Source organism: Tachyglossus aculeatus, chromosome X1 (assembly GCF_015852505.1).
Source record: "Tachyglossus aculeatus isolate mTacAcu1 chromosome X1, mTacAcu1.pri, whole genome shotgun sequence".
Taxonomy (NCBI): domain Eukaryota; kingdom Metazoa; phylum Chordata; class Mammalia; order Monotremata; family Tachyglossidae; genus Tachyglossus; species Tachyglossus aculeatus.
Window position 1 is genome coordinate 96,447,381 of NC_052101.1, and position 14,688 is coordinate 96,462,068.

Sequence of the window (14,688 nt, forward strand, 5' to 3'; positions counted from 1 at the left end):
CAGACACTACTAAATTCTGGAGTAACTACAAGCTAATCGGGTTGGACACAGTCCATGTCCCATATGCGGCTCACAGTCTTAATCTCCATTTTACAGGTGAAGTAACTGAGGCACAGAAAAGTTAAGTGACTTGCCTGAGGTCACACAGCAGGGAAGTGGCAGAACAAGGATCAGAACCCAGGTCTTCTGACTGCTAGGCCCATGTTCTTTCCAATAAGCCACACAGTTCTCTTCCTATCTCTCTGGCCACTCATTCCCCATCTTTCACAGGCTCCTCCTCTGCCTCCCATCCCCTAACTGTGGGAGTCAAGGCTCAATTCTGGGTCCTCTTCTATTCTCCATCTACACCCCCTGCCCTGGAGAACTCATTTGGTTCCATGGGTTAGGAGCCACTGGAAAGTGAATCGTTGAAGACCGTGGTCAGGGAGGGAAGAAGAAAGGGGGAAAGTGTTTTTAATAAGGTTCAGTGGGATGGGGTTGGGGGTGCTAGTGGAGCGGGTGGATTTTAAGAGTAAGCTCCCTTACTCCCTCCAGCCCCACCCCACGCTTTAGCTTCTCTTCTCTCCCATTTTCTTCTCTCCCCATCTCTCTTGTCCTCCCTCCTGTTCCCCCTCTCTCCCCTCCTCTGCTCTTCCTCCAGCTTTCTCCCTCCTCTATCCCACTCCCTTCTCCTCCTCCCCATCCTCTCTCTTCTTTCCCCATCCCCCTCCCGGCTCACTCTCTCCCTGGCCCACTGGCCCCTTCTTCCTTCCCTCCTGCGCTCTCTCCATGGCTCCCTCCTGCTCTCCCCCTCCCAATCGATTAATAATATTTATTGAGCACTTACTGCATTCAGAGCCCTGTACTAATCACTTGGGAGAGTATAATACAATAAAAGTGGTAGACATGATCCCTGCCCACAAGCATCTTACAGTGTAGAAGGGGAGGCAGATATTAAAATAAATTACAGATAGGGGAATCAGCAGCATATAAGGATATGTACATAAGTGCTGTGGAGCTGGGGGTGGGGTGAGTTTCAAAGTTTTAAGAGGTACAATTCAATACATAGGCTACACAGAAGGGAGAGCGAATGTTGGAAGTGGGGGCTGAATCAGATAAGGCCTCTTGAAGGAGATGTGCTTTTAAGAGGGCTTTGAAGGTGGGGAGAGTGGTGGATTGCTTCATATGATGGGGGAGGGAGTTCTAGGCTGGAGGGAGGACACGGGCAAAGGGTTGGTGATGAGAGACGAGATTATGTATCTACCGTTTCCCCTCCCTTTCTTGCCCTCCCTCTTTTGGCCTCTCCTTCCAGCTCTCTCTTCCCCATAGCCCTCAGTGGGCATGCATCTCAGAGTCCTGTGGTCTCTGAATGGTTCCTGTGTGGGCTCAGAAACCTACACACCTGCCACAGAGGCCAGTTCCTGCCAGCGAACTCCCTGGAGCACTTAATGTGTACAGAGCACTCTATTGAGTGTTTGGGAGAGCACAATAAAGTAAATAGACCCGATCCCTGCCCTCAGCCAATTTCATCATTAAGATGTCAGGCATCATGTGGGAGGCTTGCAAAATCCATTATCCCTGGGTCTCAAGGAAAGAATATATATTCACAACTACCTGTAGTGTTTCTGTACCTATTGACTTACATATTACTGAATATTGAAGCACTCACCTAAATCAATCAATGGTATTTATTGAGCACTTACTCTGTGCAGAGCACTGTACTAAGCACTTGGGAGAGTACAATACTACTGGACACATTACCTGCCCATAACGAGCTTGCAGTCTGGAGGACCTACATATCCATTGTCCATCTTCCTCCTATGTGTAAATTTATTTTAATGTCTTCCCCTCTAGACTGTAATGCTGTTGAGGGCAGGGATTGTGTCTACCCAATCTGTTGTACTGTACTCTCCCAAGCACTTAGTATGGACTCTGCACACAGTAAGCTCTTAATAAAGACCATTGATTGTCTGATTGTCCTTTTTCCCCCACTGTATTGTCAATTTATTGAAGGCAGCGGTCTTTTTAATTTTTTTTATTGCATTAAGTAGTTACTATGTGCCAAACACTGTTCTAAGCACTGGGGTAGATACAACCTTATTAGCTTGGAAACAGTCCATGTCCCACTAGGGGCTCATAGTCTTAATCCCCATTTTACAGGTGAGGTAACTGAGGCACGGAAAAGTGAAGTGACTAGCCTAAGGTCACACAGCAGACAAGTGGTGTAGTCAGAATTAGAAACCAGGTCCTTTTGACTCCCGGGCCCGAGCTCTATCCACAAGACCATGCTGCTTCTCGTGTCTATTAACACTATTTTACTTTAGACCGTAAGATGATTGTGTCTATCAACTCTGTTATTGTACTTTCCCAAGCGCTTAGTACAGTAAGCACTCAATAAATACAATTGATTGGATGATTGATTCCCAAATACTTAGAATAGTGCTCTGCACAGAACAGGGGCTTATTAAATACTATTGATTGATTTGATTGAAATTGTTCCAAGGATCACCCTTTATCCCTTTCCTGCTAAAGGCTCACTCTCCAGCCCCTCTTGCCTCACCATCTTGAAAAAGTTTCTGGAACTATAAAGAAGGATGCAAATCTGAGATTTCGTAAAAGCCTGGTTCCTCCCTCTAGGACAGCAACAAGGTTCCCTAAAATAGCTTCTCACTGGCTTCATCTAGTCCATGTCTGAATGGTAATAAATACTTTATTGGATTAAACTAATATAAATGCTGGGGAAGGTAGTGGGTATTGAAATGAAAAGTAGAGAAGCGTGCACACTGCTGGGAAGGCATTAACAATGGGAAGAATGGGAAATGGTAGGGGGCCTCTGAAGGAAATGATGAGACTGAGCCGGTCACCAGGGAAACCAAAAGCACTCTTGTGTTCTATTGGCAGGTGGTTGTTCGAATGTGACACTAGGGGAAGGTTTGGTGCATCTAATGAAAGCTCCTGATTCTTGCTTTTTCTAATACTGTGGTACAGAGGTCACTTTGGTGACTTGAGTGAATGGCATGGACGGAGCCCCTGACAGTGTAGCAGCTCTTTCCAGATGCTAGTTTGCTACTACAACAAATCATAGAACCACATCCTTTGGAGGTGGTGAATAACAAAGAGAATTACCCAACCCATATTGCCAATAATAGGACTGAAGGCCAATGAGATTCTTCAGAGCCTTTGCTCTTCCTAGTTTCCTCTCTTATCCCTCTGTTTGGCTCATAGGTTCAGTATGTTTGGTCATTCATTAGTTTATCCATTCAATTGTATTTACTGAGCACTTACTGTATGCAGAGCAGTGTACTAAGCACTTAGGAGAGTACAATATAACAGTAAACAGACACATTCCCTGCCCACAACGAGCTACATTCTAGAGGAGTTTACAAGGCCTGCTTGCCGTTTACTGTACACAGACCCCAAATCCCAACACATCCATCCAGGCAGCTTTTTTTCCCCCAAGATGTATTCATGTGAATGTACATGATAACAGTGGAATTGAACGCCTGCTGTGTGTGGTTTATATTCATGCAAATTGTATGGCCGACTGCTCTCCTCTCCCTTTATTCTCCTTCCTTCATCCACACATCAGAGGGAAAATTTTCTAAGGTCAAGGACATTGCCTAAGCTACACAGTCAGTTCTCCCCTAACGCAGCGATGAAAGTGACTTCGATTCTATGATGGCCAGGGGCTGGGGGCAGAGGCTGGTTAAAGGGTTGGAGGGGCAGGAGTGGTGGGCTGGCTTTTCCTCATTCCCCCCCCCGACCACTGACCTGCCACTTGTCCACTTTTCTTGTGAAACCAAGGGAAATGCAAAAACAAGAAATGAAAAACAAAGACTTCAAATGTCCACCACACAGTTCGACAAATTAGAGCAGTGCATATGCGAGCAAGGGCAGTTGTTTCTGAAGGGAGTGTCATATCACCAATCACAACTACTTTTGTGTAGATCTGTAAGGACTGATCCCCGACAGTTGTCTGACTGCAGACTCCCTCCCTCTCCCCTCCTCCCCTTGGGCCCCTCAGGTAGCCATCGCCCTCATGAGGAAAGACCTCTTCAAAACAAGAAACATCCAGTCTTCGTGACATAGCCATCTGTGGGATGTTAGGCCCAATTTATCACTCTTTTGCCTTTTGTACAGAATTTTTCCTGTAGCAGCTAGTCCAAATGGTTGACTTCGGTTTTGCTCTGTTCTGGCTCACTGTGGGACCACGTCAAGTCATTTAACATTTGCTTCTTATTGTGGCAAGACAGGCTAGTGATTGGCTAACCAGCTCCCATTTGGACATTTCTTCCCCAGCCCTACGCAGGTGGAAGGCAGAGCTATAATCCAAGCAGGTTAATCTCAGCATCAAGCAGAATAATATTTTTTTTTTTATCATGAGTGCCACCTGCTGTCTTGCTAGTGCATCCAGCAGGAGAAAGATACCAAAGTCATCGTGGGCCTGGAGGGGACAGACCCTAACCCCAGCCAACTCGGTTATTGTCGTGAATCTGTTCAGGCCCTAAAAATGAACGTGAATTTTTTGGCACCAGTTGAAGATGTGAGCTGTACATTCATTCAATCGTATTTATTGAGCGCTTACTGTGTGCAGAGCACTGTATTAAGCGCTTGGGAAGTACAATGGATGGCCATTATATAGCTAATCCCTTAAAAATCAAATAGCTAAACTGTCCTCCACCATTCAATCATATTTATTGAGCACTTAGTGTGTGCAAAGCACTGTATTAAGCACTTGGGAAAGTGCAGTACTACAACAACAGACACATCCCCTGTCCACAACGAGCTCACAGTCTAGAGGGAACCAACTGATTGCCTAATGATCAGTCACTGACAAAACCAATTTTGATAGAAGGCTAACAGAAGGCTTGAGCTTTTTGGTAAATGGTCAGAAGTCCTTGCTTTGACTGTTTCAGTCTCCTAGGATATAGTTGAAGCTCTGGCCATTTGCCACTCCAGCATATGGTCAGCGCATTTGCTCCAGCCTATTTGAAAATGAGTCTGTCCCTTCTGGGACAAACCCTTGTTTTCACCTCCTCCCCTATCACCCAGAATTGGACACATTGGAAAGGGGGAGTGATGAAGAAAGAAGAGAGAGACACTGGTTTTAGCTGCAAGATCCTTCATCCTCATCCCAGCCCCCTTTTCCTTTTTCCCCATTCTCCTGGTGCACTCAGATACATGGGATAGATAGGGATGAAGATGAGCTGAAGCTAACTGTGATTTCTAAAAGCTCAATTGAGAAAATTTCCTCAGAAAGAATGTTCTAAGCCTGTGTTACATACACCCTATGAGAAGCAGCGTGGCTCAGCGGAAAGAGCACGGGCTTGGGAATCAGAGGTCATGGGTTCTAATCCTGGCTCTGCCGCTTGTCAGCTGTGTGACTTTGGGCAAATCACTTCTCTGTGCCTTAGTTACCTCATCTGTAAAATGGGGATTAAGACTGGGAGCCCCACGTGGGACAACCTGATCACTCTGTATCCTCTGCAGTGCTTAGAACAGTGCCTTGCACAAATGCCATTATTATTATTATTACAAAGTGATCAGGTTGTCCCACAGGAGGCTCACAGTCTTTATCCCCATTTTACAGATGAGGTAACTGAGGCACAGAGAAGCTAAGTGACTTGCCCAAAGTCACACAGCTGACAATTGGCAGCGTCGGGATTCAAACCCATGACCTCTGACTCCAAAGCCCGTGCTCTTTCCTTTGAGCCACGCTGCTTCTCACTGTGTTCACACTGCTTAATACTGTGCTTAGCACATAATAAGGGCTTTAGCAAATACCCCTTTTAAAAAAATACTTCGCTGAAACAAAAGCACAGGCTCTATCAGAGAATATACTTTATAGGCAATGGAACAAGTCACAGAAAATTTGAGTGATGTTAAATTGATTTCTTTGCTAGATAATATCTCTAACCATACTAACATAAAAGCAGCTCCAGTTTGAATATGCCATTAACAGGGAAAGTGTTCAAATTTGGGTTCCCCACTGACAATGTCACTGATCTCATTTTACAAGTTTTGGATGACTTCAGTATGATCATTGCCTTCTCTACAGATAATACTAATTCTAATTGCTCTTTAAGCTTGTCGGCTTACTTAAAGATCATTCAGCATTTTCATATCTTCCATGTGGGAGTTGTGAAATCATTTCGTTGACAAAGAACACAAAACTAGTGGAAAACAGTGTGGCTTAGTGGAAAGAGCCCAGGCCTGGGAATCAGAGGACCTGGGTCCTAATCCCAGTTTTGCCACTTGCTTGCTGTGTTACCTTGAGCAAGTCACTTCACTTCTCTGTGCCTCAGTCTCCTTAACTGTAAAATGGAGATTCAATCAATGTCTGTTCTCCCTCCTACTTAGACTGTGAAACCCACGTGGGACAGGGACTCTGTCCAATCAATCTGATTATCATGTATCTACCCCAGCACTTCATTCAATCGTATTTATTGAACGCTTACTGTGTGCAGAGCACTGTACTAAGTGCTTGGAATAGTACTAAGCACTTAGAATAGTGCTTGAGACTTATTATTATTATATTTGTTAAGCACTTTCTATGTGCCAAGCACTGTTCTAAGTACTTACTACTATAATTATTAAAAACCATAATTATTCAGCATGACACCCTGGTTGTCATTGTTGCCTGGTTTGAAAAGATGGTTAACATCATCATCAACAGCATTTGTAGAGCAACTGTTGTGTGCAAAATTCTTGGGAACATACAGTAGGAGCAAAAGATGAAGTCTCTGCCTGCTAAGAGATTGTAAACTAATAGGGGAGACAAGGGGATATAAAAGGAATAGCTGATTCAAAACCAGCAAACAAATAAATCAACAAATAATTTTACGGGTGGATGAAGGGTGTCCAGGGTGACCAGGAAGGTGAATGAATAGTCAAAGATATTCGTCCCCCAGCACTTATGTACATAACCTTATACTTTGGTTTCCCCTAACTGTAATTAATTTTAATGTCTGTCTTCCCCTCTAGACTGTAAGCTCATTGGGGGCAGGGAGTGTGTCTACCAACTCGTGTTATAATTTCCCAAGCACTTAGTACAGTGCTCTGCACACAGTGATAACAATTATGGTATTTAAGCCCTTACCATGTGCAAAGCATTGTACTAAGCGCTGGGGCAGATACAAGATCATCAGGTTGGACTCAGTCCCTGTCCCACATAGAGTTCACAAGTCTTGATCCCCATTTTACAGATGAGGTAACCAAAGCATAGAGAAGTGAAGTGACTTGCCCAAGGACACACAGCAGACAAGTGGCGGAGCTAGGATTGGAACCCATGACCTGATTCCCAGGCCTGTGTTCTATCCAGTAATAATAATAATAATGGCATTGGTTAAGTGCTTACTATGTGCAAATCACTGTTCTAAGCGCTGGGGAGGATACAAGGTGAACAGATTGTCCCACGTGGGGCTCACAGTCTTCATCCCCTTTTACCAGATGAGGTAACTGAGGCACAGAGAAGTTAAGTGACTTGTCCAAAGTCACACAGCTGACGTGTGGCAGAGCTGGGATTAGAACCCATGACCTCTGACTCCCAAGCCCCTGCTCTTTCCATTGAGCCATGCTGCAAATCTAACTCTAACTTCTCTTCACTAGGCCATAAGTGCTCAATAAATACCACTGATTGATCGATCGAAGAAATGCTTTTTGGAGGAGATGACCTTTTAGGAGGATTTTGAAAAAGGAGTTGTGTAAGGAAGGAGATCCAGGCAAGGGGAACCTGGCACATAGTAAATGCTTAACACATACCTTTAAAGAAAGCCGGAGGAGGGGAGGAGAAATGGAATAAAGTCGTGAGTCACAAGCGAATACAGTCAAGCAGTCTTGGGAGTAGTGAAGACATTAAGCTAAAGAGGCAACAGGAGAAGAGAGTGAATAGAGTGAGCCGGCTAATGGACAGCCTTGAATCCTGTGGTTAGGATATTTTGGTTTTTTGTAAGAAGTAGAGAGCCATTGGGTGTTTTTGAGGGAGGAGAGTGACGTGTTCTGAAAAAGCTCGTAATGTCATGTTAACAGCATTTTTGGAAAAACCCTTTTGCTCATTTTCTTGCAATTCCTTCAGAACAACCTGAAATCATTTACAATTTAATGGGAAGCAGCGTTGCCTAATGGATAGAAGACCTGGGTTCTAATCCAGGCTCTACCACTTGGCTCCTGTGTGACCTTGGGCAAGTCACTTCAGTTCTCTGTGCCTCAGTTACCTCAACTGTAAAATGGGAGCTCAATACCTGTTCTCTCTCCTACTTAGACTGTGAGCCCTGTGAGGGACAAGAATTGTGTCCAATCTGGGTATACTGTGCCTACCCCAGCATTTAGTACAGTGCCTAGCACATAGGAAGTGCTTTAACAAGAACCATAAAAAATGGATAAAGAAGAAAAATTCCACTGTTTTCTGTGGGTTTAAAACTGTAAACTTTAGACCCTAAGCTCCTTGTGGGCAGAAATCATATCTACCCACTCTGTTGTACTTTGCCAAAAACGTAGCACAGTGTTCTCCACACAGTAAGTATTCAATAAATGCCACTGATTAAGCAAAACTGTTCAGTAAAAAAAGTTAACAATTTAGAAATTATTAGAAACTATTATTCGAAAAGACCTTCTGCCAGGAGCTCTGTTAATTGATAATCTTTACAAAATCATTTACATGAAATGTATCCAACAAAAATGTTATAGAGTTTTCAGAATTTTTTTACTAGTGATAGGAAATTTGAAGCCATTTTCAGATGGAAAATATTCCATTTAAAAACTAAAAAAATTGTTGAATTTGCATTGGCTCTGCCACAGTTGAAAGTGTATTTTCATTAGTTAATACTATGTAGACAGAGGAAAAAACTATTTATTTTACAGGATTTCGTTAATTTATATTTGGCTTTGAATTATGTATACCCTAGAGTTGAGATATATATGTAGATATTTGTATCTATACGTATCAGTGGCATGTAATGGATTTTTAAGTCATAGGTTAGAACAGTGTAATGTCACATCATCACCTCAAAAAAAAACCCAAATATTTCCTATACCACACTGTTTGCCCAGCTTTCTGCAATATTGCTTAAACTTCAATTTGCTCTTATTGTTGTTTGTAATTTACTCTTTTTATTCTATGTGTCCCTCTTAACCCACTTATTGTGAGCCTCTTGAGGGATACTTACTGAAATCCCATCTCTTCCAAGAGGCCTTCCCCGACTAAGTCCTTATTTTCCTTACTCTCGCTCCCTTCTGCATCACCTGCACACTTGGATTTATACCCTTTAAGCACTTGATATTCACCCCACCCTCAGACCCCCACACCACTTATGCACATATCCATAATTTATTTTAATGTCTGCCTCCTCCTCCTCCTCCAGACTGAAAGGTCCTAGCAGGCAGGGATCGTGTCTACTATGTCTATTGCATTGTACTCTCCCAAGAGCGTAATATAGTGCTCTGTACACAGAGTTCAATAAATGCCATTGATTGATATGGAGTATCTGAATTGTTTATATTGTGTATATACTTCAGGGCTTAGTAGAGCATTTCATATAGATTACTTAATGAAATGTTGATACGGTCGTGGTTCAGTATCAGGGCCAGTTCTAGTAGGTATCAACTCCGAGTCATCAATTGGAAGTGGCGTTCTTTATTCCCACTGGCATCAACACGCCTACAAAATGCAAACAACAAAGAGAGCTCGTTCCCCAGTTACTTTCCAGTTTATATTCCCTGACTTTCTAGGTGGCTGCTTCTTAATCAAGCAATCACATTTATTGAGTGCCTTCTATGTTCAAAGCACTGGCCTAAATGCTTGGGAGTATGCAATAGAATTAGTAGACATGATCCCTGCCCTCAAGGAGTTCATGATCTAGAGGGGGAGATGAGAATAAAATAAATTCCAGATTGGAGGATGTAACTGAATATAATCAGAATAATTATGGTATTTAAGCACTTACTATGTGCCAGGCACTGTACTAAGCACTGGGATGGATACAAGCAAATTGTGTTGGGTGCAGTCCTGTCCCATGTATGACTCCATTTTACAGGTGAGGTAACTGAGGCACAGAGAAGTAAAGTGACTTGCCCAAGATCACACAGCAGACAAGTGGCAGAGCCAGGATTAAAACCCATGACCTTCTGACTCCGAGGCCTGTGCAGGCCTCCACTAAGCCATGCTGCTTTTCAGCATATGTAAGACATGTACATAAGTGTTCCTGGAGTTGTGAGTGCTTAACTGCATAGGTGGCAGGGCAGTGCTGAACAGGCAGTAGGGAGTTAGTATTTATTGAGCACTTAATATGTGCAGAGCACAGTACTAAGCGCTTGGGAGAATACAATACAACAATAGACACATTCCCTGCCCATAACGAGCTTACAATATAGAGAAAAGATATAAGCGGGAGAGATTAGAAATTAATCTGGGAAAGCCTCCTGGAGGAGATGTAATTTCAGAAGGGCCTTAAAAACCGGGAAAGCAGTGATCATTCTAATTTGAAGGGGGAGGGAGTTCCAGGCAGCAGACAGGAGCGAGAGGGAGAGATGAGAATAAGATACAACGAGTACCCTAGCTTGAGAAGAACAAAGAGTGTGACCGGGGGGGGGGGGGGGGGGGGGGGCGGGGGGAGAGAGAGAGAGAGACTTAAAGCCAACTGTTAGGAGTTTGTGCATGATGTGGGGAGGAACAAGTAATCATCGGAGGGTGTTGAGGGGTGGAAAATAGGTGCAGCACAATGTTTTAGAAAAACGATCCAGACAGCAGAGTGAAGTATGTGAACTGGAAAGGGGAGAGATTGAAGGAGAGAGCAGTGAGGAGTTTGTGGCAGTAGTTAAGATGGGATACGGCCAGTGCTGGGATTAGTGGCTGTTTGGATGAAGAGGAAGGTGTGGATCCCAGAAATAATGCGGAGGACTTTGATGACAGACTGAATATGGGAGGGAAAAGGGAAAGGAATAAAAAATAATGCCAAGGTTGCAGTCATGAGTAGGAATAGTAATGGTATTAATTAAATGCTTACTGTGTGCATCGCACTGTGTAGAAAACACTGGGAGCCACCATGCTTGTCGGCCACTTGTCAGATTCTGGCTTGACTACTGCATCAGTTTCCTTCCTCTCTGATCTCCCTGCTTCCAGTCTCTCTACGCTGCAATCCATCTTCCCTCTGCTGCCAGAATTATTTTCTTCAAATGTTGTTCTGCACACTTTCCCCCCTTCTCCCAAGGCTTCAATGGTTTCCCTTTCCTCTCCAGATCTCATTACCATTTCACTCCAGCTCGCACTTCTCCTTCTAGACTGTGAGCCCATTGTTGGATAGGGAGCGTCTCTATATGTTGCCGACTTGTACTTCCCAAGTGCTTAGTACGGTGCTCTGCACACAGTAAGCGCTCAATAAATACGATTGAATTAATTTCTCTCAAGATAATCTACTCACTGCTTTCTTCTCCCACCTCCAATCCCTTGCTTATTCCCTCCTTTCTGCGGGAAACTCCCACCCCTTTCAAATCTGACAGACCACTGCACCCTCTATCTTTATCGCCCTTCTGAAATCACATCTCCTCTTGGAGGCCTTTCTATTTGATTTTTCTCCCCTTCTCCCCACCCACCCCACCATTTACTACCCTAGCACTTTGTGCAGTGGTGGAAGAAGGCAGATAACATCTACTGAGCTTTGCTTTCTTGGGAGCCCGAGATTCCATTTGAGGTTTTACAGTTGAAGTTGATTTTCATTTCTTTGAAGTTTGTCTTTTAGATGTTTGTATTAAGCTGAACTAGATTAAATTACTGTATATTGTCCTGAATTTCTGAGCAAAAACCAGCTCTGTTTTCCAGGAAATTTATGAATATCTGAAAATATTATCATAGTTTTTTTTAAAAAAAATCTGTTTTGATCTATTTATCCAAATAAACGCCTGCCTGTAATCTGCCTCCTCTGGTGGGTGTTGGTTGGAAAAACCTGTCATGGAATTTGCATATGGATTGCATTTCAACTCACAACAGGGAGAGGGTGGCTACAATCTGTCAGAGGAACCACTTGCAGGTGTTTTCCGCAGGCCTTGGGGAGCAGCGGTAACCGAAAGAGAGTCCCCCTGCCCCGCGTGGGCTCATATTTTCCCCCATTGATTCCCAAAGATTTGGGGAAGACAATACTACCCAACCTCTATGTGAAATGTGTTTAGTACAGTGTCTTGCATGTAGTAAGCACTTAAATACCACAATTATTGTTATTATTTCCTGAGCCACAAGAAGGAGAACCTCAGACATGGAATGGGAAGCTGAGGAGCAAGGGTCAAGGATTGAACCTGCCTATCTCGACCCTGTACCTCCATTTGGTTTTTATATTAGGATGTTGTGGACAGAATGATTAATGGACATCATTCGAATGCCAAGGACAGAGGATGCATCAGACTGTAGGAAAGGCTCTGTCCCAGCCTGATGGACATGAGTCTAAAGACAAATGAACTATTGGAGATGGGTTTGGAATGACATTCAATTTGCTTCAGGCTTCATCGGGGCCTACCTCCCAGAACTGGGGTGCTTGTTGTCTTTGAATAAGGTGATTACAGGCAGCAATGTAAAAACACTTCTCACTAGCCTGGTGAAAAGAGAGCAGGCCTGGAGTCAGAGGACCTTGGATCCTGGCTCCGCCACTTGTGTACTGAGTGACCTTGGGCAAGTCACTTCACTTCTCTGGGCCGCAGTTTCTTCAGCTGTAAAATCGGGCTGAAATACCTATTCGCCCTCCCTCTTAGACTGTGAACCCCATGTGGGACAGGGTCTGTGTTTGACCTGATTACCATGTATCTACCTCAGTGCTTAGAACAGTGCCTGGTACAGAGTAAGTGCTTAACAAATAATCGAATTCTTCTTATTATTACTTCAAAAGATACACATCACCCTGCTCCCAGAGCTCCAGCTGGATTTTTGGTATGCATTCCTCTCCATTGAGACATCTGCAAACTGCACAGCAGTGACACTAATTCACATAGGCTGAACTAATTACAAGACTAGAAACCAGGGCAACCAACATCAGTTCCTTGTCAGTAACTCAGGGTTATCTGTGCTACCCCCTGGGAAGGGGAACTGCTTTCCCCAGTGCTAACATAGCTCTAGGGTTGGTTGTTTCGTTTCAGGTGCTCTCCTGTTTTCCTGATTAATTGATTGAATGTTCTTTTATCTCAGCTCAGTACCCTCCCCTCAGGACTATAATTCTTTCAGCCCTGAGCCAGGAAGTACTGAGATGAAGAAGGAATCAGAAGGACGTTGCTGACTGTTGGATCCCATAATTGATGGCAGGTTGCTGGAGTTCTGCTTAACAGGAACTACATGCACCCTTAGACAGGAGCTTGGGTGTGTTGTGGCTCTCCAGGGTGGACCTGGGCCTTGGGCAGTGTAGTTTAAATTGAATTGGCCAAGAATAATGAGCCAATCTCATTTGAGCACTTAGCTGGTAAACCAGTGCTGGTAAACTCCCCTTGCCAGTTCCCCGCCCTCTCGGGAAGAGGAGTAGAGGTGCCACAGAACAATTCCATCTCTGGACTCCCTCATCTCCTTCTCCAGAATGGGCCTTGTGGTGCCACTTGCTAGTTTTCTCTCTTGTCTAGTTGATTTATTTAACCATTTGAATTTTACCCTCTTAACTACCACCTCAGCTCCACAGCAATGTAATAATAATAATGGCATTTATTAAGCACTTACTATGTGCAAAGCACTGTTTGAAGTGCTAGAATGTACATATCCATTATTTATATTACTGTGTGTCTCCCCCTCTCTAGACTGTAAGCTTATTGTGGACTGGGAACATATCTACCAACTCTATTATATAGTACTCTCCCAAGTGAGTAGTAAGAATAATTGGGGTATTTGTTAAGCCCTTACTATGTGCCAGACACTGTACTAAGGGCTGGGGTAGATACAAACCTATCAGGTTGGACACAGTCCCTGTCCCCCCTGGGGCTCAGTCTTAATCCCCCTTTTGCAGCAGAGGTAACTGAGGCACAAAGAAGTTAAAGGACTTGCCCAAGGTCACAGAGCGGACAAGTGGCAGAGCTGGGATTAGAACGTGGGTCCTTCAGACTCTCAGGCCCATACTCTAACAGGCCACTGTGCAGTGCTCTGCATACAGTAAGTGCTCAATAAAGATGATTGATTATTGGACTGGATAGTTATCAATATTTACCTGTTTGTCTTTTCCATTAAATGTGAAACTCCTCAAGGGAAAGGATCAAGTCCTACATTTTCCCCAGCAAGCATCCCACTTCCTCTAACAAGCCACCCCTGATTGCCCAGACCCAAGTCCCTTCGACCCAACAGCCACATCTAGCACTTTCATATTTCCTTATTTCTACCCTCCCTCAGTACATATATAGATATCTACGATCATCTGCACAGTTGATTTATGCCTATCTCCCCCATTACAGTGTAATCTCCTTGTGGGCAGAAAAAATGTCACATGCTTCTGTTGTGCTTTCCCAAGGGCTTGGTACAGTGCATAGTAATAATAATAATAATGGCATTTATTAAGTGCTTACTATGTGCAAAGCACTGTTCTAGGCACTGGGGCAGTTACAAGGTGATCAGGTTGTCCCACGGGGGGCTCAGTCTTAATCCCCATTTTACAGATGAGGTAACTGAGGCACAAAGAAGTTAAGTGACTTGCCCAAAGTCACACAGCTGGCAATTGGTGGAGCTGGGATTTGAACCCATTACCTCTGACTCCCAAGCCCGTG